We start from the raw sequence: 21,033 nt of genomic DNA, 5'->3' as shown, positions 1-21,033 counted from the left end.
TCTGGGGTTTGTCAGGATTGTGTTCTTGCTCCTACTCTGTTCAATGCTTGCTTAGACTGGGTGTTGGGTAGGGTCGTAGGTGGCTGTGGGGTATCTGTTGGTGAGGAAAGATTCACTGATCTTGACTTTACAGATGATGCTGTGATTCTTCACAGAGTCAATGGAGGCTCAAGAGACTGAGCGAGGAGTCCAAGTGTCTGGGCTTGTAAGTGTCTTGGATAAAAAACAAGATCCAAGTGTTTAATAACCTTTTGGGCACAGCCATCAGCAGTGTGTCTGCATGCAGAGGGAATGTTGGCCTCGTCGAGAGGTTTACTTATCTTGGCAGCGACACATTAACTGAATTGTGACGAGTGTCAGTTACGACACTATGACCATGTGATGCAAAGGTGATCCATCTCGCAGGATCCTCATTATTGAGGACCTGACTGGCTGGACCAATCCAAGGGGATACCCACACAATACCTGGCAGAGGGATATAGATGGTCGTTACATGGTGGGGGGGGGGGGACCTCTAACACATTTTTTATGTAGGATCTATTAGTATTAGACATTGATAAAACCAGGTATGTGCAGTGAGTTTGAAAAGGCAGGTGCTTAATTCATGTTACAAAGCGTGAGAGGGAATTCAAAATTTAATTAAATAATTCACTCCACATTTGCCACTTCAATTTTGAAGCTTGTGCCTTACAATTCACAATAAGATAATGAACTCACCTCTCCATTTTTGATGCCTTAATTATAAAGTAAGCGCCTAGAGGAGGGGTAAACAGGAGGGCACCTCTTGTCACCACCCACTTGTCTGCTGTACCTCTCTGAATTCTACATCATTGAAATATTTGACTTAAAAGTGCAGTTGCACCATGACTGTGTTGTCTTTTGATTAATTCAAGGATATACGATCAGTCAGATTGACACCATCTATCACACTTTGAATATTCTCTGCCAAAACATGAACACAACGTGCAGCAGCTGCAGCCGACAGACATATGATTTTCATATATTCATTAACTTTATTGATTAGTTAATTTCAAGCTATGATAACGCACTGTTTTACTATGACAGCCTCATTAAAGACTTTATTGTTCTTAGCCAGTATCCATGTAACGTGGGGGGTTTCAATTGCTGTTCATTCTTGTAGAGTCAGTGAATGGCTGACTGTTTTCTGGTTGTGATAATTCCTGAGGTAGACATGATTCATTTAAAGTTCTTCTATGCTTCGGAAGATAGTAGCACTTCACACTGGACTCTTTCATGATAACGACTGTTTCATTACAAGTCAGACAGGTCTGGCTAAGCATTTTGGGATGAAAGACATTTTCTCTACTTAATTTGTTTTGATAACTAACTTGACACATACATTTTGAATGTTGCTGCCTGGCTAATAGGTAAAAATTACCTGACTGGATACAACCAGTGGATTTTTCATGCACAAAAATATTAAATTAAACGATTGAGTCTGCGCATTTGGAATGATAACAACACTGAGAAAAAATTAATAATTTCAATGCCAAATGTGCTTGATGTGTCCATCTCTTGCATATGTTACCGACCTCAGGCCTAGGGGAACCTGGGCCAGGTACAAGCCACTGTTGCTACAGGGTGTAGCCACAGCAATATGGTGTAAAACATAAAAAGAAACAGACAGCAGTCCCAAGTCTCAGACCATACTTCTCTGTTCTCTTCTACCTTTATTCTCCTTTTCCCAGAAATATATATATGCTTCAATTTCTGCATAGATGAACATGGTAATCAGTGAAAACAATGGTGCAAACCAATTTACTCTGTATAACAAATAGTGTAAACACATTTACTTTGAGTACTTGATTAGAAACCAATGTCCCCAGAACTCGTTAATTTTCCAAGGAAGCAGACAGTTCTGTATCTACACATTGTGTGTAGATAAGATACTAAATCAAAGAAGTCTGACTATTCAAAGCAGGTGACTCTTTAGCAAGACAGGTAAATATTTGTGTCCTGTAGATAGCCATCAGCAATAACCTGTAGCAGAACTTTCCAGAAATTCTGCCTTTTCTTTAAAACACTGGTTTATAGCCCATTACACCCATTACACTCTCCCCTATTTTTTTTTTGAGATGTCTCCTGACATCTTGCTCCAAAGGCTCGCCTTTAGTTCAGTGTCTATTTTGTTTCAACCATAATAATCAAATTCTGGGTATGCTGGATACATTATTGTGGGGCTTGGTAACAGATACATAGGATTCTATATAACTGCATGGACACCAGGATTCCAAGGCTGGTATGATGGCTGCCCCAGTCTGTGGTATGTGAATACTTCTCTGGGTCTGACAGTGCGAGTCGATCTTCTTAAAGTGTCCCCTTCTCTGTCACTCTGGTGTTCTGTTGCTAGGTATTCTTGACCATTTGTGGGTTCCACTGCTTCATCAATATTCCCCACCTGGGGTTCAGCAACACTGGTCTCCATTTCCAGTCCTAATTCCCTTGATGTTCCTTGCAAAGGATTTCTGTCAGTTTCTCGTGGTTCTCGTGGTTCAGGGTAGACCTCTCGGGCCTTGGCTCTGAGCCTGGAGCGTGACTCAGATTCTATGACCTCAGATCTGACATGTGCAGGAAAGCATGGCAAGCGACGGGGGCCATATGAGGTTTCTGCTTCCTCATCGGAGTGATCAGATGCTGAGTCTGGTGTCTCACTATTTGTTTTTGCTGGTCTTTGCATTTTCCTTTTCACTGTGTTCAATTTAGTGTCTTTTTCAAGAGGTAAGTCATTGACAGGGAGCAGGAGGTTGCGGTGTAGTATCCGGGGTGTTCTGCTACCAACTTTTGGCTGTACCTTGTACACTGGGCTGTCTTTAATTCTCTCCACAATACGACATACCTCTTTTTCCCAGTAGTCACAGAGTTTTCCTGAGCCTCCTCTCTCAGATAGGTTTCTGACTAAGACTCTGTCACCTGGTTGAAGAATAGCGCCCCTCACTGTACGGTCATAATACTGCTTACCCTTGGCCGATGCTTTCCGACTGTTATCTGCAGCAATCTGGTAAGTTTCTTTCATCTTGGTTGCCCATTTTTGCACAAAGTCCTGGCTGTCTGTTTCCTCATTGTCAGTTGTAAGATTAAACAACAAATCGATAGGTAATCTTGGAGCTCTGCCATACAAGAGGAAAAATGGTGAATAGCCAGTTGATTCGTGTCTTGTACAATTATATGCATGCACAATTTGTGGTAGGTAATCTTTCCACTTTGACTTTTTCTCTTCTTCCAAGGTTCAGAGCATCTGAAGCAGAGTTCGATTGAATCGTTCTACTGGATTCCCCTGTGGATGATAGGGGGTGGTGCGGGAGTGAGTTATTCCAGATAGTTGTTGGAGCCTCTGAAATAAGTTATTTTCAAACTCACGCCCCTGGTCATGGTGCAGCTTTGCAGGGTAGCCAAAACGAGGGATAAAGTCTTGGAAAATCTTCTCAGCTGCTGTTTTTCCAGATTTGTTTTTGGTGGCATATGCTTGTGCAAAGCGATTGAAGTGATCCATCAGAACTAGAACATATTCATAACCTCCTTTACTTGGCTCAAGATGCAGAAAGTCCACAGACAGCAGTTCAAAAGGTTCGCTTGTAGAAATAGAGCCCATAGGTGCTCTGTCTGGGTTACTAGGGTGCTTCTGCTTGATGCAGATGCATTGTCGAATTACATAATCTTCAATCTCTTGCTGCATGTAAGGCCAATAAAACCTTTCTCTGGCCAGATGAATCACCTTGTCAGATCCGATATGTCCCATATCATCATGGAGGCTTTTAAGGACAACTGGTTTCAGCTTATGTGGCAAAACAAGTTGCTTTCTTTTTCCTACTTGCCTGTACAGTACTCCCTTGTCAATGGTGAGTTTGTTCCATTCATGTATCAGTCTCTTTGTTTCAGTTCCCATTTGTTCCTTGTCCTTCTTATTTGGATCCCATCCTCTGCTTTTGAGGTTAATCACTTCACTGATGGTAGCATCTTCTTGCTGTGCAACCCTAATATCATTTGGTGTGATTGTATCAGCACTTCCTGGCAACACATCGTTATCCATTGAGGTGAACTGTAGAGCAGCCACCCATGGCACTTCTTTATCTTTAGCTGCTTTGTCCCCCTGCCAGACAGCTGAGACGACTTCTGGAGATATTGTTTCCTTATACTCAGTGATAGTGGCCTGTAAATCCACAGGGAAGCGGGACAGTGTATCAGCATCTGTATTTGCTTTCCCAGGGCGGTATTTGATGTCAAAGTTAAAGTCTGCTAATTCTCCAACCCAGCGATGACCCACTGCATTCAATTTTGCTGTACTCAGAACATATGTCAGAGGGTTATTGTCAGTATATACAGTGAAGGTGGGTGCATAATATAGATAGTCTCTAAATTTTTCACAGATTGCCCACTTCAGGGCCAAAAATTCTAACTTGCCAGAGTGGAGATGGTAATTTCTTTCAGCTGGGGTGAGTGTTCTCGATCCGTAGCCAATTACACGTAGTTTACCATCCTGCTGTTGGTAAAGTACTGCTCCTAGTCCTTCGTTTGATGCATCAGTGTGCAAAACAAAGGGCAATTCAAAATTTGGAAAAGCCAGTATGGGTGGAGTGGTGAGTATATCCACAAATTTAGAAATGACTGTACGATGTTCATTAGTCCATTGAACTGGTGTCCTTGAAGGTAGCTGTACATTGAATTTTATCCTCTCTCTTACTGTAGTCAACAAGCTAGATTTTCCAGTATTTCCAATAGTACCATTTAAAAGTTCAAACAAAGGTTTTGCCAACCTGGAAAAGTCCTGTATGAAGGAGCGGTAATAACTAAGGAAGCCCAGCAATGATCTGACTTCTCCAACTGTTGTGGGTTCCTTTTCCACTAATTGTCGGACTGCTTCCAAATCCTTAGGGTCAATCTGTACCCCCTCTTCTGACGCTAGACGACCTACGTACCGGATTTGTTGTCTGAATAACTCGCATTTCTCTGGTCGTAATTTTATTCCGTGCTCTCTCATTCGACACAGTACCCGTCTCAAGTCTTCCACATGGTCATGAAATGTTTTGGAAAAGCAAAGTACATCATCCAAATATGGAGTGCAACATTCATCTCTCAATTGTTCCAGTACCCCTTCCATGCATCTCTGAAATGCTGCAGGAGCGTTGCTCAAGCCAAAAGGAATGCGTACCCACTCATATAGCCCCCATGGGGTACTGAAAGCAGTGACAGATCTTGAATCCTCATCCATGAAACCTTGATGATATGCACTTCCTTGATCCAGGATTGAAAACCATGAGTAGCCCCCAAGGTTATCCAGTAGGTCTTGAATGCGTGGCAGGGGGTGTCTGTCAGGGATGGTTTTACGGTTTAGCTCTCTAAAGTCCACACAAAGACGTAAACTTAAGTCCTTTTTCCTGACACAGACAACTGGAGAAGAGTAAGCCGAAGTGGACTTCTTTATCCAACCATTGTCCAAAAGGTTCTGGATGTATTCTTTCACCTCTTTGTATAAGGGCTTTGGAATAGCATTGTACCTTTTCTGCACAGGAGTATCATCTTTCAAGTGGATTTTTAGCTTCAAATCTGGAATGCAACCAATTTCACCATCTTCACGTGAAAATACATCTGATTCTTCATATAACATGTGCATGACTACCTCTTGTTCTTCCTCTTTTAAGTGGGACAAATCTACTGGTGGGTTCCATTTCTCCCTAGCAGTAACCTTGTATTTGTTGCTTCCCTGATTAACTCTACTGTACTCTGGGTGTGCAACATTGACTTGACCATCAACTAGCTGGCTGAGTATTACTGGGTCAGATGGTGGGGGAAGGACTGGCCAGATATCAATAATTTCTTCTAGAGTGCCTAATAATGTTCCACTAGGAAGGTAGATATCATGTAAGGTATAATTTTGGAGAGGTATGGTAATTAGTTTTGAAGTACCAGTTGGATTGTCAACAATGGCAGGGAGTAGTTCAATGCCCTCTGGGCAATGATTCTCTGCTAGTGGCTCAAAAGTCATTGTGCCTCGTCTAGGCAAAGCCCTAATTTTACATCTCACTTGACATATTTGACATGCTGGGATAACCAGCCCCTTTTTCCCCATCCTTACTGTAATACCTGGTGATATTGCTTCCCCAGGTTTTACTCCTACTGCAGAGATGATATTATCTGCTGTGTCACCTTTCAGGTTTAATGCCTCACTCAGCAGTGCGCTAAGACTGGTGGTATCGGTCTGGTCACAGTTCTCTCGGATCAGTTCCTCTATAACATTGAAGCCTAACAGTGGACAGTTAACATGACTTTGACTTACTAACAAAGGAACATCAATGGCTACCTGCCCATGCCTGGAGCTCAGTATCTGAAGTGACACCTCAATCCACCCTTCAAATGGAATCTCAGTGCCATTTGCTGCAGTAATACAGAGTGCACTTCCTGTTAATAAACTCTCAAGTGACTGAATCTTAACATCAGGCAATGTCTTCCTTACCCACTCTCTCCCCACTATGCTAACCTGTGCTCCTGTGTCTAACAGCATTTGTGTTTGAATTCCATTGATTACACACGTGACCATGCATCGACTCCCAATTAGTTGGGCAGCACGTTTTTCTTTAGGGGGCAGTAGATATGTGTTTTGCATTGTGGTCGCCTCAGTCTGGGGGGACCTGTTACTCCTGTTGGTCACTGGTTGTCCCCTCTCCAGTGACCTTCCCCAGTTTCCCGATTCCCATCTCTTAGTACAGCCAACAGCTCTGTGTCCCATCAAACCACAGCGAAAGCAGTGAGTACACCATTCTTTTCCCTGCTGGGCACATTCTTGACATCTTCTTTTAGGACTATCTCTTGAGACCTGAGTGTTTAATTGTGGCAGTGCACGGACATCTGTCCGAGTACTGTTACCAGTATGCTTTGTGATCTTTTCAAATTTTTTTTTTAGCATAGACACTTGAGCTGCCAGCTGCTCAAGGGTAGTATTATGAGCTTGATGTGCACAAAGAACTTTCAAATTATCATTATCGTTATGGTTCACAATCTTGTCAAATTGTTTTGCTAGTTCGGACACTCGAGCAGTTAACTGCTTTATAGCTTCACTGTCAACTTGCATTCTATCGTTTGCTTGACTCAGTTCAGTCTGATCAGCCTGTGAACTGCCCTTTTGTTGTACTGAATTTACAGAGACTGACCTATGTTCACTCGGAGTGTGAAGACGCTTTATTTTCTCTGCTTCCTCCCTGGTAGATTTAGTTATCTTCTCTACAATTATATCATCAGTCACCTTCAAGTCAGTAAGAAATGGTTTTATGTCTTGTCTGATGTTGTTATTTTTTTCATTGAACCCTTGATAAAGGGTATGAAGAAATATGCCCTGAACTAATTTTCTGTCATAACTGAATTCAGCTCCATGCTGCTCTGATGCCTGCAGCACGCGTTGTCGAAGATCCATTATCCTATATACAAAATGTTCGGGTGTTTCCCTATCTTGTTGCTTTGTGTAGCTCAGTTCCTGAAACAGTTCTGTGCTGCTTTTATCCCTAATGTGTAACCTAAGAAATCGTTTGAGCTCATCTAATGTGAGATCATCTCTACTCATAAGAAACTTTTTGAAGATACCAGGTTTAACTACTTTTAGTACAGACTTAACAACTTCAAACTCAGTAAATCCCTCATGTAACCCTACATCTATTTATTTGCAAAGGTTACTGTATGACATTTCAGAGCCCCCATCATAGATTTGCCCACCATGGACTTTGAACTCCCTACGAGGCAGAAAAGTAGCAATATCAGTGAGTCTTACCACTTGATCTGAAGTCATGTAAGGAAGACATCCTTTCTCCAAGTCCATAGAGTTCCTCCTAAAATTTTCAAAGTTTCGGCCAAAATGTTTAGCTCGGCTCGAATGAATATCTTGATCCGGCCCTGCAGTGGTAACACCTGTACAATCCATACTCCTAGCAGGGTTGAAATTCTTTTTGGTTAGGAGTTGTGAAATCATATCCTGGAAATGAAGTAAGTGTGACATGCCTTCGTCCTCCAAATTTCTCAACTTTTCACTCTTAATATAATCAAAAAGGAAATAATAAAGTTCTTGTTCACCTAGTTGTGAGAGTTCTACAGTTTCATCTCCTCCTTCATCTCCTATACTTGCAGCCAGAATGCTGAGTTGATTGTAATCCAGCAATATTAATTTCTTATGGATATCCCAGATCAGCATCTTGCGTGGTCCGGATGTTGCCATCTCCCTTCTGTACCTGAAGCTGGGCTCTCTGGATGACTCAATTACAGGAGTTGTCCCTGAAGTTCCACAACAGGAATTACCAGGTGTAGTGATGACTGTCTCCATGACAGGGTGCTGATCCCGGACGAGCCCCCAATTGTTACCGACCTCAGGCCTAGGGGAACCTGGGCCAGGTACAAGCCACTGTTGCTACAGGGTGTAGCCACAGCAATATGGTGTAAAACATAAAAAGAAACAGACAGCAGTCCCAAGTCTCAGACCATACTTCTCTGTTCTCTTCTACCTTTATTCTCCTTTTCCCAGAAATATATATATGCTTCAATTTCTGCATAGATGAACATGGTAATCAGTGAAAACAATGGTGCAAACCAATTTACTCTGTATAACAAATAGTGTAAACACATTTACTTTGAGTACTTGATTAGAAACCAATGTCCCCAGAACTCGTTAATTTTCCAAGGAAGCAGACAGTTCTGTATCTACACATTGTGTGTAGATAAGATACTAAATCAAAGAAGTCTGACTATTCAAAGCAGGTGACTCTTTAGCAAGACAGGTAAATATTTGTGTCCTGTAGATAGCCATCAGCAATAACCTGTAGCAGAACTTTCCAGAAATTCTGCCTTTTCTTTAAAACACTGGTTTATAGCCCATTACACCCATTACACATAGGTATACATTTTTAAACTGTAAAATGGTTTAGCATGTGAGGTGTGGTCGGGTGGGTGTTGGATGAGAGTGTCCAGGAATGAATGAGGGAATGTGCCTATTAAAGTGGTGTGAGGTGTTGGTGCAATGGTGAGATGGTAGGGGCGATGCTTAGTCTGTCCCAGTCTGGCCCAAAGAGTATTCACTCTGTAAGATTTGGCCCCAGGTCAAATCTATTTCATGATCTCTGCCATACATTTCTTGAATCCCAATAAATGAACACCATCATCAAGAATTATAATGAAAAACACATCTTAAAAAAGGCACTGTACTGGGATGCCAGTGTGAATTCATTTATATGGCAGAAGTATGACATTTGTCACAAAAGCATCTCCTCCATCACAGCGTACATTAAACTCTGTTCAAGAATAACAAGATGATTAGGTTCCTTTGTCATTGAGTTGTTGCACTTATTCTATAAAACTGGCAAGATTAAGTTTCTGTCGTTGAAGAGCTCTGCATTACCCTAATTAGAGACGGACGTTCTCGAAAGTGGCTCTAGAGCATTGTGTTATCCTGTTCAGGGTCACCAGAGCCTGTATCCCTATTCAGATATTGGTTTTATATATATATATATATATATATATATATATATATATATATATATATATATATATATATATATATATATATACACACACACACACACACACACACACACACACACATATACATATATATACACATATACATATACATACAGGGGGTCTTTGGGTTATAATGTCTCGACATACGACATTTTGAGTTTACAACGCTCACTCCCATAAAAACTTAAAAAAAACGGAGACATGAGTGTTTCGGCTTACGCCGCTAGTGTCATACTTACAGACTACATGGGTGAACTAGTTTGGTTGCGCGTAGCAGAAGAATACGCAGTAATGCGGCGTATGAGTGAGGGAGCTGGCAAACTAGTTTGGTTGCTCGTGAAGGATATGTTCCATTTGTGTTGCTTTGTTTGGCGACTTTTTGGCCCTTATTATGGCTTTTAAATGAAAGTCAGAGTTTTCAGATGGTAGAGCTTCGAAGAAGAGGAAAGCCATCACAGTGGAAGTGAAATTAAACATTGTAAAGAGATCAATGTTTAAAAAGCCCACAATATTAGCATTAAAATGTTTCCCTTTTGAAATATCAAATCCTCTCCCAATGTAAATGGTTGGTCATGACAAGCAAGGGATTTTTTTTTATAGAACTTAAACTATTTTATTCACACGGTTTTAACCACTCAGTTAAACAACAAAGGCTTTCCTGCTGAAATTGTTTTCTCACCCCCAGAAAAAAACTATCTGAGTAAATGTTTAAGAGTAAGGCATTTGATTTAATGATTTATCTTTAAAATGTCTTTGTACAGAGTTCTTGGGTGTCAAGTAACGAATTATTAATTATAATTATTACTTTTATTATTTTTTTACTAAATATTATTTTCCATGTTTCTTTGTTGATGAGCTCCCATTGAAGAATTTATTCGTAACAGAATGTATAGTGTGCATGCCAAAATACTGAAATAACAACTAAAAAAGTGGCATTTTTATACCATTTTAACAAAATTTACTGTCCACCGTCAATCACAACCTTCAACCTAAAAATGCAGGTAGGTCACTGCTCGTACATGTTTACTGATGGACAGGCTGCCATTTTGAATGGAGTATGCATTAAATCAAAAGAGAAACGGTATGTAAAGATGCATGAACACAAGGAGATTGGTGACAATCACACCTTAGTGTGCCACTCCAAATCAGAAGAGACAACTGAATTCCATGGGACATAGGAATCTTCATAACAGGGGACCTATATGATGGGCAGATGAATTTCAAATGTTTTGTATGCCTGCCTTTTGTTTTGATGACCAGTTCTGTCTTATTCCACCCTTTGTTCATTATTCAGGCAAAAGCGTAACCAGCCTCTTATTGAAATTCACCATTTGGAATACATGGCCATCCCATCAGCAGCACCGTGTACGGCCAGGACCACAGGTTAGGCCACTCAGAGGTTGCTTCTGGGCCCCATGTGGCAAGTGGGCTGCTGTTTGAATAGGCCTGCTCTAGACAAAAACTCTTAACTTTCATGTCTGCTCCTTTGCTCATAGATGAGCAAACAAACCTCAAAAAAAACAAGACGGGGTCCTGAAAGCAAGTGCCATTTCATTTAGTCTTGTGAAAACTTTCATCCATTACTAGGAGAAGTAGTAATATTGACATTAGAACATTACAACAATCTAGATGAGGACAGGCCATTCAGCCCAACAAAGCTTGCCAATCCAATCCACTTAATTCTACTAAAAAAAACATCAAGTCAAGTTTTGAATGTTCTTAAAGTCGTACTGTCTACCACATTACTTGGTAGCTTTCCTAATGTTTGTGTGAAATTTACCCTGAACAAGTTTCCAACTATGTCCCCTTAAAATAACACTCTCAATTCCCTTCATAATTTTAAACACAATCATGTCACCTCTTAATCTTCTTTTGCTCTAACTGGAAAGGCTCAGGTCTTTTAATCTTTCTTCATAAATTATCCCTTTTAGACCTAGAAAGAGCCTAGTTTTTCCTCTCTGGACATTTCTAGTGCTGCTATGTCCTTTTTGTAGCCTGGAAACCAAAACTGCATGCAGTACTCCAGATTAGGCCAACCAGAATGTTATAAAGCTTAGGGATAACCTCCTTGGACTTGTACTCTACACATGGTGCTAAATAAGCAAACATTCTGTTAGCCTTCTTAATGGCTTCCGAAAACTGTCTGGAAGTTGATAGCGCAGAGTCCACTACAACTACTAAATCCTTCTCATAAAGTGTACGCTCGATTTTCAGACCTCCCATTGTGTATTCAAACCTAAAATTTTTTACTTTCTATTTGTAATACTTCACATTTACTGACATTAAACTTCATCTGCCACAAATCTGGCCAAGCCTGTATGCTGTCCAAGTCCCTCTGAAATGATTTAAGAGATTTCAAATTATTTGCCAATCCACCTAGCTGGGTATCATCTGAAAACTATCCAAATCATATATCTATGTTAAAAATAACAGTGGCCCAAGCACTGACCCCTGTGGAACACCATTCTTAACATCAGCCAATTCTGGTAAGGTTCCTTGCACCATCACCCTCTGCTTTCTGTGTCTCAGACAATTCTGCACCCATCTAAAAACATCATCCTGAACTCCTACTTCTTTTAGTTTGATGCCCAAGCTCTTATGTGGCAGCTTATCAAATGCTTTCTGAAAGCCCAGATAAATAATACCATAAAGCTCCACTTTGATCATACCCTTTTGTTGGTTCCTCATAGAATTCTAGAATGTTAGTAAAACATGAGCTCCGTCTTCTGAATCCAAGATGACTGTTCAGAACAACTCCTATACTTGTCGTGTGCTGCTCAATCTTATCCTTAATAATTCCTTCCATTAATTTTTCTGTGATACATGCTAAGTTTATTGGCATATAATTGTGTGGACCTGCCCAGTCACTGCTTTTATATAACAAGATAATATTTGCCATTTTCCAGTACTTCAGAATTTCCCCAGTGTTCAGTGACTTCCTATAAACATGTGTCAAGGGTTTATATATGTACTTTCCAACCTCCTTAAGAACTCGAGAGCAAATATTATTATCTGGTCCTGGAGATTTGTTTGATTTCAGCCTTTCTAATCTGAGCAGTACTTATCCCTCTACAATTTCCACATTAATCAGTACCTCCATAGTAGTCTCATTTACCATTGGGAGGTTATCTAATTGTGAAGACCTCAGAATAATGCTTTTTTAGAGCATCTGCGATCACTGTCTGTATTTTTTAATTCCCCTTTACTATTCCTGATGCACTTCACCTCCTCTTTGACTGTTATTTTACTACGAAAAATACTGAAAGAATCCCTTTGGGTTGTCTTTCACCTTCTCTGCCACATTTCCCTCCATCTGACTTTTAGCCTCCCTGATATACTTCTTAATGGTTGCCCTCATGTTGTAATAGACCATATGATTCACATTGGAGTTATTAGTCTTATACACCTTATACAGCTGTTTTTTCCTTTGCAGCTTCTTTTTAACACTTTATTAACCCACTGCAGATTTTTTAAAATTTCCTATTAATTTCAACTTTAGGTATGTACCCATCCTGCATTACATGTAAAACATTTTTACACATGTTCCTCTGCTCCTCAACTGTCTCCACACTTAAAAGCTTATCCCAGTCTATCCTTTGACATTACCTCATTTGCTCAAAATGTGTCCCACCAAAGTTAAACATAACAGTTTTAATCTTTGCATCCACACTCTTCTAAAACACTGAGAATTGTATTATGTTATGGTCACTTGACCCCAGTGGTCCAATCACTTCTCCACACTCAATTCTATCCTGATTATTACAAAAAACTAAGTTTAGATAGGCTTTTCCCCATGCTGGTGCTCTAACATATTGTGTTAAAAAACAGTCACTGATTACTTCTAAAAATTCCTGCGCTTATGCTCCGCTATTTGCAAGGTTGTCCCAGTTAATATTCGGATAGTTAAAATCTCCCATGACTATAATATGTGTGTTGAAATTTCTGTTTGCATTGGGCAGTCTATAACACGATCCTAAAATAAAATGTAATGCTTTCCAGGCGAAGCCACATGTCCTCACTAAGATGGGGCTCATTGTCCAATTAAAGAGGACATAAACAGCAACCCCACCTTCTTCTCTGTTCTGTCTATTCTTTCTAAAAAAATAAGTCTCCTTCTATGCTATACTTATCCACATCACTGTTATTTAGCCAGGTTTACGTTATTGCTATAATATCATAATTATGCTCCTCTACATACAACTCCAACTCATTTGTTTTATTTTTGATGCTTCTAGCTATTTCTAATGAAGCTATTTTTAATGTGTTACTCGTTTTACTTTTACATTTAAACATTGGGTTAGAATTTAAATTACTATGCATTTTTATTTTTACACTATTGTCCCTCCATGAACAGTTCTAAACCTAGCCTGTCCTAAACTCCCTGCACCCCCATTCCCTAGTTTAAACAATTCTCGACTAACCTACCATATGCCTCCCAAACACATTGGTGCCCCTCCAGTTCAGATATAACCCATCGCAGCGGAACAGGTCCTGTCTGTTCCAAAAGGACTCCCAATGCCCCATAAATCTATATCTATTCTGCACCAAGATTTGAGCCACTCGTTAAGCCTTCTAATCTCCTCAATTTTACCTGGACTGGTGGGTGGCAAATGCAGAACTTCAGAGAAGACTGCAATGCAATGCTGAGCTCAAAGTACTGGATCAGCTAGCATCACCTTCAGATGCAGCCCTCATAGAAGACTGGCTCTTCCAAGCTGTCATCTAAAAAGTCCAACATCCAACAGTACTTTCATTGCACTTGTCTCATTGTTAAAATTTGTTTTCTAAAACTAACTTAACATTCTTTTAAATAAAATTAAATGATTTAACTTAAATGGTAAAATTAAAAAAATTAAACCAAAGAAACTCGATTATAGAAATGCTATAGCTATTTTACACTTTCTGGCCCCCTAAGCTCCTGTAATCTTCTCCTACTTGGCTGCCTGCTGTTGTTCTTCTGTGAGGTTACTTTACTTTCCCCTGTCTGTTCTCCTTAGCGTGCCTCTTATTCCTTACATATTCTTTACTCCTATGTACAGAGTGCAGTGAACGTCCTACTGAAATATCTAGCCAACATACAGCTCTTTGCCATTCTCTGGCACCATCTTAAACAAAAACATAACGAAATATGGAAGTTCATTTCATTTAATAACAAACACAAATCAGCTTACCTGATGTACCCATTACCCTCGTTTCCAGTGGTTCAGTTATGCCCCCAGTTCCTTAAGTCTTGTAGGAAAAACCCTGAGGTATTTTGATTATTATGAACATTAAAATGATAAATGATATACAGTAACTAAAAGTGAATGATTAACTTCCTTAGTGTAATGTTTACCCCCAAAAAATGTGCCAAAAAAATTGATTTTTTTTTTCCCAACAAGGAAAAATGTTACATGTAAAATGTATATAAGTGGAACCTTATACCTCGTTCCAAAACTCTGGTTGTAACCTGATTTGGTTGTGACCTTAAGTAATTTCCCCCATAGGATTGTATGTAAATACAATTAATCCATTCCGGACCGTACGAACTGTACGTAAATATATTTTTTTAAAGATTTTTAAGCAAAAAAAATAGTTAATTATACCATAGAATGCAGAGTGTAATAGTAAACTAAATGTAAAAACATTGAATAACACTGAGAAAACCATGAACAGAGAAAAGTAACATTGCAAGAATTCACGCTATAGCCTTACGAACCGCTCGCTGTAAACAATTTTTTTTAATGAGTTTTAAGCACAGGGAAAAACATGAACATTTGAAAAATCCGTAATTTAATAAACAACCAAGAAAAGTAACATTGCAACAATGCACGCTACGAACCGATCGCTGTAAACATTAATGAAGTGGAGGTTAAAATGCAATAGAAAATAGTCTTCATTAAATACAACGAGGTTAAAACAATGCTCGAATCAGGCTCTTTAAAAACAAGCCCGGTGCATTCTTTAACTGCCTTCTTGGCCTCACGCAGCCGGCCCTCTCTCTCTCGCTCACTGCACAGGGAATGCACAGGGAGAGACTGAACACGTGTGGAAATCATCAGCACGTACGAACCAGAAGGGAAACTGGCTTGTTCGTCACCCGAGTGTGTGGCCGTGAACAGATGCAAAAGTTTGGCGAACTTTTTGGTCGTAACCCAATTTGTACGTGTTCAGAGACATTCGTGAGAGTAGGGTAGTGGCCACTGCTGTACTGATGCAGATTTAGTACCCGTCCTCTGTCTGACATGTTTTTAAACAGTCACTAACTCACAGCACTATGTCACATTTGGAGCAGTAGAAGCCTGTTTCTTTGTGCACTTTTCTTATAATATTTGTTCTGTTTCTTGCACGAGATGATAGGATGTCAGTCCTGAATTACGTGATTGATGCACCCCTTGTGTTATTGTAGGCAAACACAGTACAAGACTTTGTGACTTCCAATTTTTCCCCGGAAACATTGACAGTTGCTATATAATGAACAGCATTTACAGGACTAATGTCTTTCTTGTCCTTCAACTTGAATGTAATCATTCTGCCTTCTTTGCCACAAAGCTACTTGAATAATGGTGAAGCTTCACGGGACCAAGTTCGCTAGTAGTTTGTTTGTACCATATGCATCACTTTCACCATTTGTGTCAACGTCTGATGACCAATTCACATTGTCCTCATTATCGCCTGGTTCAACTAATGGTTCACTTTTGGTTTGTTTTAAAACTAGCTTTAAAGTTTCTCGTTTACCAAATTAACATCATTCTGGACCAAAATCTTTAAATGCCTTTCAGACAGCCTTGGTGTCACAATCCCTCCTAACCCATTAACAGCTGTGTTTGGTGGACTCCCAGATGGGCTTAAAGTGGAGAAGGGTCAAACAAACTGTAATTGCCTTCACTACACTATTGGCATGTAGACTTATTTTGCACAACTGGGAGAATCCCACCCCACCACTTTTAAGTCAGTAGGTAACTGATATTGTATATTATTTCAACCTGGAAAAAATCAAATTCTCACTTAAAGGATCTGTGCAGAACTTTTTCAAAACCTGGCAGGATCTAATCAATAACATTTTAGAATAAGCTTTTAAAGCACTGAGGAAGCAGATTCTCTCCCCTTTTTTCCATTTCTTTTTCTTCTCAATTTATTATTTTTCACTTATTAGTTCATCTATTTACTTATTTTTACTAGCTTTAAGTTTTACTCTGCTGGCTTAGCTCTCTTTCTCAGGGGTGGGGGTTGATTTGTTTTCAATCTTATGTTTGTAAAAATTTATTTATTTGTATGGAATGTTGTGTGATTTCAATAAAATCAATAAAATCAAAAAATAAAAAAAAAGTTTCTCGTTTACACACCATTGTGTTTTGGTTGTGGCGCCACCCTACTCATTAATATTACTGATTTACCTTAGAGTGGAAAAATGTTTTTTATATACTAGATGGCAGCAAAATACTGTCCCAAGAGTCATTCAGACTTTACATTGCAATGCAGATCATTAAACATTATCCAGAGTCTGAATCGGGTTAACTGTACTAAAACAGAATTCATGCTCGGGGTTAACGCCAAGGAGGTTAATGTAGCAAGTGTTATCACTTTGGCACAATGTGATATCAAATACATAATAGCAGCTAAATGTGATATCAAATACATAACAGCAGCTATGAGTAACTGTTTGACTTACCTTTTGTATAATATGAATATTTGGATGCTAATAAAATGCATATTAAAACAATATTACTTACCTTGTTAGTAAATAAAGCTAAAAATCTCTGAATTCAGTTCCAAGTTGTTCCATTCCATGTGACTATTCTTTAATGGTTGAATCATCATTTTTTTCTAAGTCATCTAATCCCAAAACAAGATCATGGGAAGACTTATCTCCACAGTCTCTGGTGCAAGAGAAGTCCTAACTCTGAGTAGGGCACCAGTCTTTTGCAGGGTGAACATTCATGCATCTGTACTGATTCACACTGGGGTAATTTAAAGCCACCAATCAACTTTAACCACAACTTAAGCATAAATATTTGAGGTGAGGGTGGAGAAACTGGATTATCCAGTTACCTATCTGCAAGAATAAGTTGAGGCCTGTTCAGACTTTTATTCCACCACCTTTCTCAGGGTATGCACATGCACATTTTAACATTAACAATGTATGTTGTGCTGCTGTCAAAATAAAAGAAATCCATGGTGGACATTGAATGTACAGAAATCACTAATTTTTTAACCCACTTAATCCTGAACAAGGTCTCAGGGGGTCTGCTGGAGCTTCTCCATGCTAGTATACGGCGCAAGAAAGTAACAAACCTGGACAGGGCACCAGTCAATCACAGGGTGAACACACACAAACACCCCAACCACACACTAGGGCCAGTTTAGAATCGCCAGTTCACCTAACCTGCATGTCTTTGGACTGTAGCAGGAAGCCGGAGCACCCAGAGAAAACCCACACAGACATAGGGAGAACAGCAGCACTACCACAGTGCCACTATGCCACCCTTGAATTTATATATATATACTGTAAAAAAAAAAAAAAAAAAAATTATATATATATATATATATATATATTGCAAAGCATCATATAGAGACCTGGGAAAAATGCTCCCATAAAGCTAAAATAATTTCCTGGAAAATATTTGGAGACCAAAGTCAGGGTCAGAGTATATTTACTGCAAAAAAAACATTTTTGCTGTGTTTCACTGTCACCACTATTCACTAATAGACATATGAATCCTTTTAATTTCAGAACTTTCTGGCTAATACTTTGAGAATGAGCATTTGAACAGGATTAAATCTTCAGTAATCTGAATGTGTAGGTAGCATACAAGGACTACTATCTGCTACATGCTAGAACAGGGTGAATAGGTGTGATGTGCACAGTCTAACCTAAAGTTCACTACAGTCATTCTCATGTTCCACTATAAGAACATTTTACAAGGTATTTCATTTTTTTTAACCTTTGTATTGTGCAATTTAGCCATATGAAGAAATGTAAGCAATCCGGGGTTGGGGTTGAGGGTGACTTGCCTGTACACAATAAGTGTTTCACATTAATAACAACAATAACTGAGTCTGTGACATATTTAATGATCCAAACCCTGAATCATAAGTGAATGTGTCTGCTCACAAATCAGGTTTTTTGTAAAAAGTTGGTTCCTGTTTCTTTGTAATCCTCTACTGCAGCGGTTCTCAAACTGTGGTCCGTCCGCGAGATGACCGTAGGGGGTTCGCAGAAAGGGTGAAAATTGCTTACAATTAATAACTTTTTCGCTGAACGCCATTTTATCCAATCGGATAATGCGAATAATAATCAACTCGCCCCTCACTACTGTTTATATTCTATACTCTATATATAGTATATATATGTCTATTACGAACTATTCTATGATGACGTCATTATAGACGCAGCCTGTAATCGTGCATAGTTTATGATTAATTATTAAGTTATACAGTGGTAATTCTTGCTTGTTAAATTGTTTTTCGCACGCCCAGCTAACGTATGGATAAATACAGTATTTGAAGCGTAAGCGGATATCTGAAGAAGAGCACGGGGGTAATGGAAATAGTGGCGATGAACTGAGACATGATGCCGAAAGAGAGTCCGCACCGCGTAAGGCAAAATTACGTAAATATGATCCTGAATATTTACAATTCGGATTTATACCGTACAAAGACAACAGTGATCAGCCACAATGTGTCATTTGTTTAAACGTGTTATCGAACGAAAGTTTGAAACCTGCTAAACTGAAGCGCTATCTTGTAACAAAGCATAATGAACTAAAAGACAAACCTGTTGATTTCTTCAAACGTCGAGCAGAAGTGTATGCAAATCAGCAGAAAATTATTAGCACTGCGACAACAGTGAATGAAAAAGCTCTTAAGGCTTCGTATATTATGGCAATGTGAATAGCTAAGAGCAAAAAAGCACACACGGTTGCGGAGAGTTTGATTATGCCAGCGGCTTTAGAAATATGCGAGATAATGTTAGAAAAAGAAAGCAGCCGAAAATTACTGTCTATACCAGTATCAAACGATACCACCAGAAGGCGAATTTGCGACATGTCCAATGACATCCAATTACAATTGGTTGAGCGCCTACAAAGCAGTACATTTGCCATACAGTTGGACGAAAGTACCGATATTTCAGGCCAAGCGCAGTTACTAGTCTACGTTAGATATTGCTTTGACAATGATGTGCTCGAGGACTTTCTGTTCTGCAAACCTGTGCCACTTAGAACGACAGGTGAAGATATATTTGCAATGCTAAATGATTTCTTCATTGCTAACAAGCTTGAGTGGTCCAGCTGTATTGGAATTTGTACGGACGGAGCTGCAGCAATGACAGGTCATAAAAGTGGGGTTGTTGCACGCGTACGACCTGTTTCTCCGAATATTATTTCCACACATTGCATGATTCATCGCGAAGCTCTTGCTAGTAAGAATTTAAACGAATCCTTCGGTAAAGTGCTAAATACATGCATTAAACTAGTTAATTGGATAAAGTGCAGACCGTTGAATGAACGACTGTTCATTACATTAAAAACTCTCACATTCTAGGCTCTTTGAATATTATTGCCTCTAGTGCACTTATATTGAGCTTTTAAGGAGCTCAAAATTTTTCACGAAAGGGGAGACCATTTAAGGGAGAAGGAAAAGATGAATCCGCAATGAAATAGTTCATAAGAATATGCATTATTGTCTGGGATGACCTGAGGACTACCAAGGCTATCTTGATTCAGTTTCAGGTTGTTTAATCTTACTAAGATGAAACACTTTCATCCTCCCATTTTACAAATCGTTTTACCGAGAACGATGTATCATAAAACACACTTTAAGGAACAACTTTTATTTTTGCTTGTACTTCTACGACTGACGCCTTTTCTTCACGCTATGTGAGCGATCATCTTTGCTGATAAGTGCAAAAGCAAGCTGCCCTCAGTCTTACAACCTTGCCACGCACATACCATAAAGGCTCGTATTAAAATACAAATAAATCGTGAGGCAAACCTTTCACGTTAGTAGTTACCTTGTTTTCCACTTGTTTGTGAAAATGAAGGGTTAACACACTTCAGCTGGAAGAAAGATTATTACAGTATATACAGAAAAACAAGGAACTTGCCTGTTTAGGTTACCTTGCCATTCGAAGAGCGCCTGCGCAAAAATTAATCCCTCTCGGTATGCACGGTTGACATCAGCGCGCTGTCTAACCTGCTTTGTTCGAAACGGCGTTGCTGAGAAACCAGTGTCAGCTTCACAGAACGGTTTTATTTTTCATGTAGTATGTGCTACAAGCAAATCACAAAAGAAAAAGCTTTTAGAAGTGTAAATTAAACGGAATGTCTCTTATTATATTTACTTAATCCAGATGAATGATGCAGCGCGCCAATGTCCGTCCATCCATCAGCAGTAGCTGCGCATACCGAACAGCAGCTCCGAACTGCGATGCCCACCATGGATGTGACGAAATTATTGTCAATCAATATATCTATACATCCACCCATTTTCATACCAACTTATTCTGAGCGGGGAAGCTAGACAAGAGTCTTTAATTATTGA

At 39.4% G+C, this 21,033-nt stretch overlaps 1 protein-coding gene across 4 annotated transcripts in view; it reads right to left on the bottom strand.

The window, feature by feature from the left end:
• LOC114651660 (probable N-acetyltransferase camello) overlaps nt 1-20,820 on the bottom strand; it is a 94,258-nt gene extending 73,438 nt beyond the window's left edge. For 2 of the 4 annotated variants that reach the window (XR_003716222.2, XM_051928369.1), the window contains exon 1: nt 20,593-20,820. The gene's annotated coding sequence lies outside the window, so the exon portion shown is untranslated. Of the gene's footprint in view, nt 1-17,222; nt 17,403-20,592 lie in introns of those variants that run through there. The other 2 variants (XR_003716221.2, XM_051928368.1) reach the window with 1 other exon arrangement.
• Nucleotides 20,821-21,033: the final 213 nt, after the last annotated feature.

The sequence above is a fragment of the Erpetoichthys calabaricus genome, chromosome 5 (assembly GCF_900747795.2).
Source record: "Erpetoichthys calabaricus chromosome 5, fErpCal1.3, whole genome shotgun sequence".
NCBI classification, from domain to species: domain Eukaryota; kingdom Metazoa; phylum Chordata; class Cladistia; order Polypteriformes; family Polypteridae; genus Erpetoichthys; species Erpetoichthys calabaricus.
This window is presented reverse-complemented; position numbering and strand designations above follow the sequence as displayed.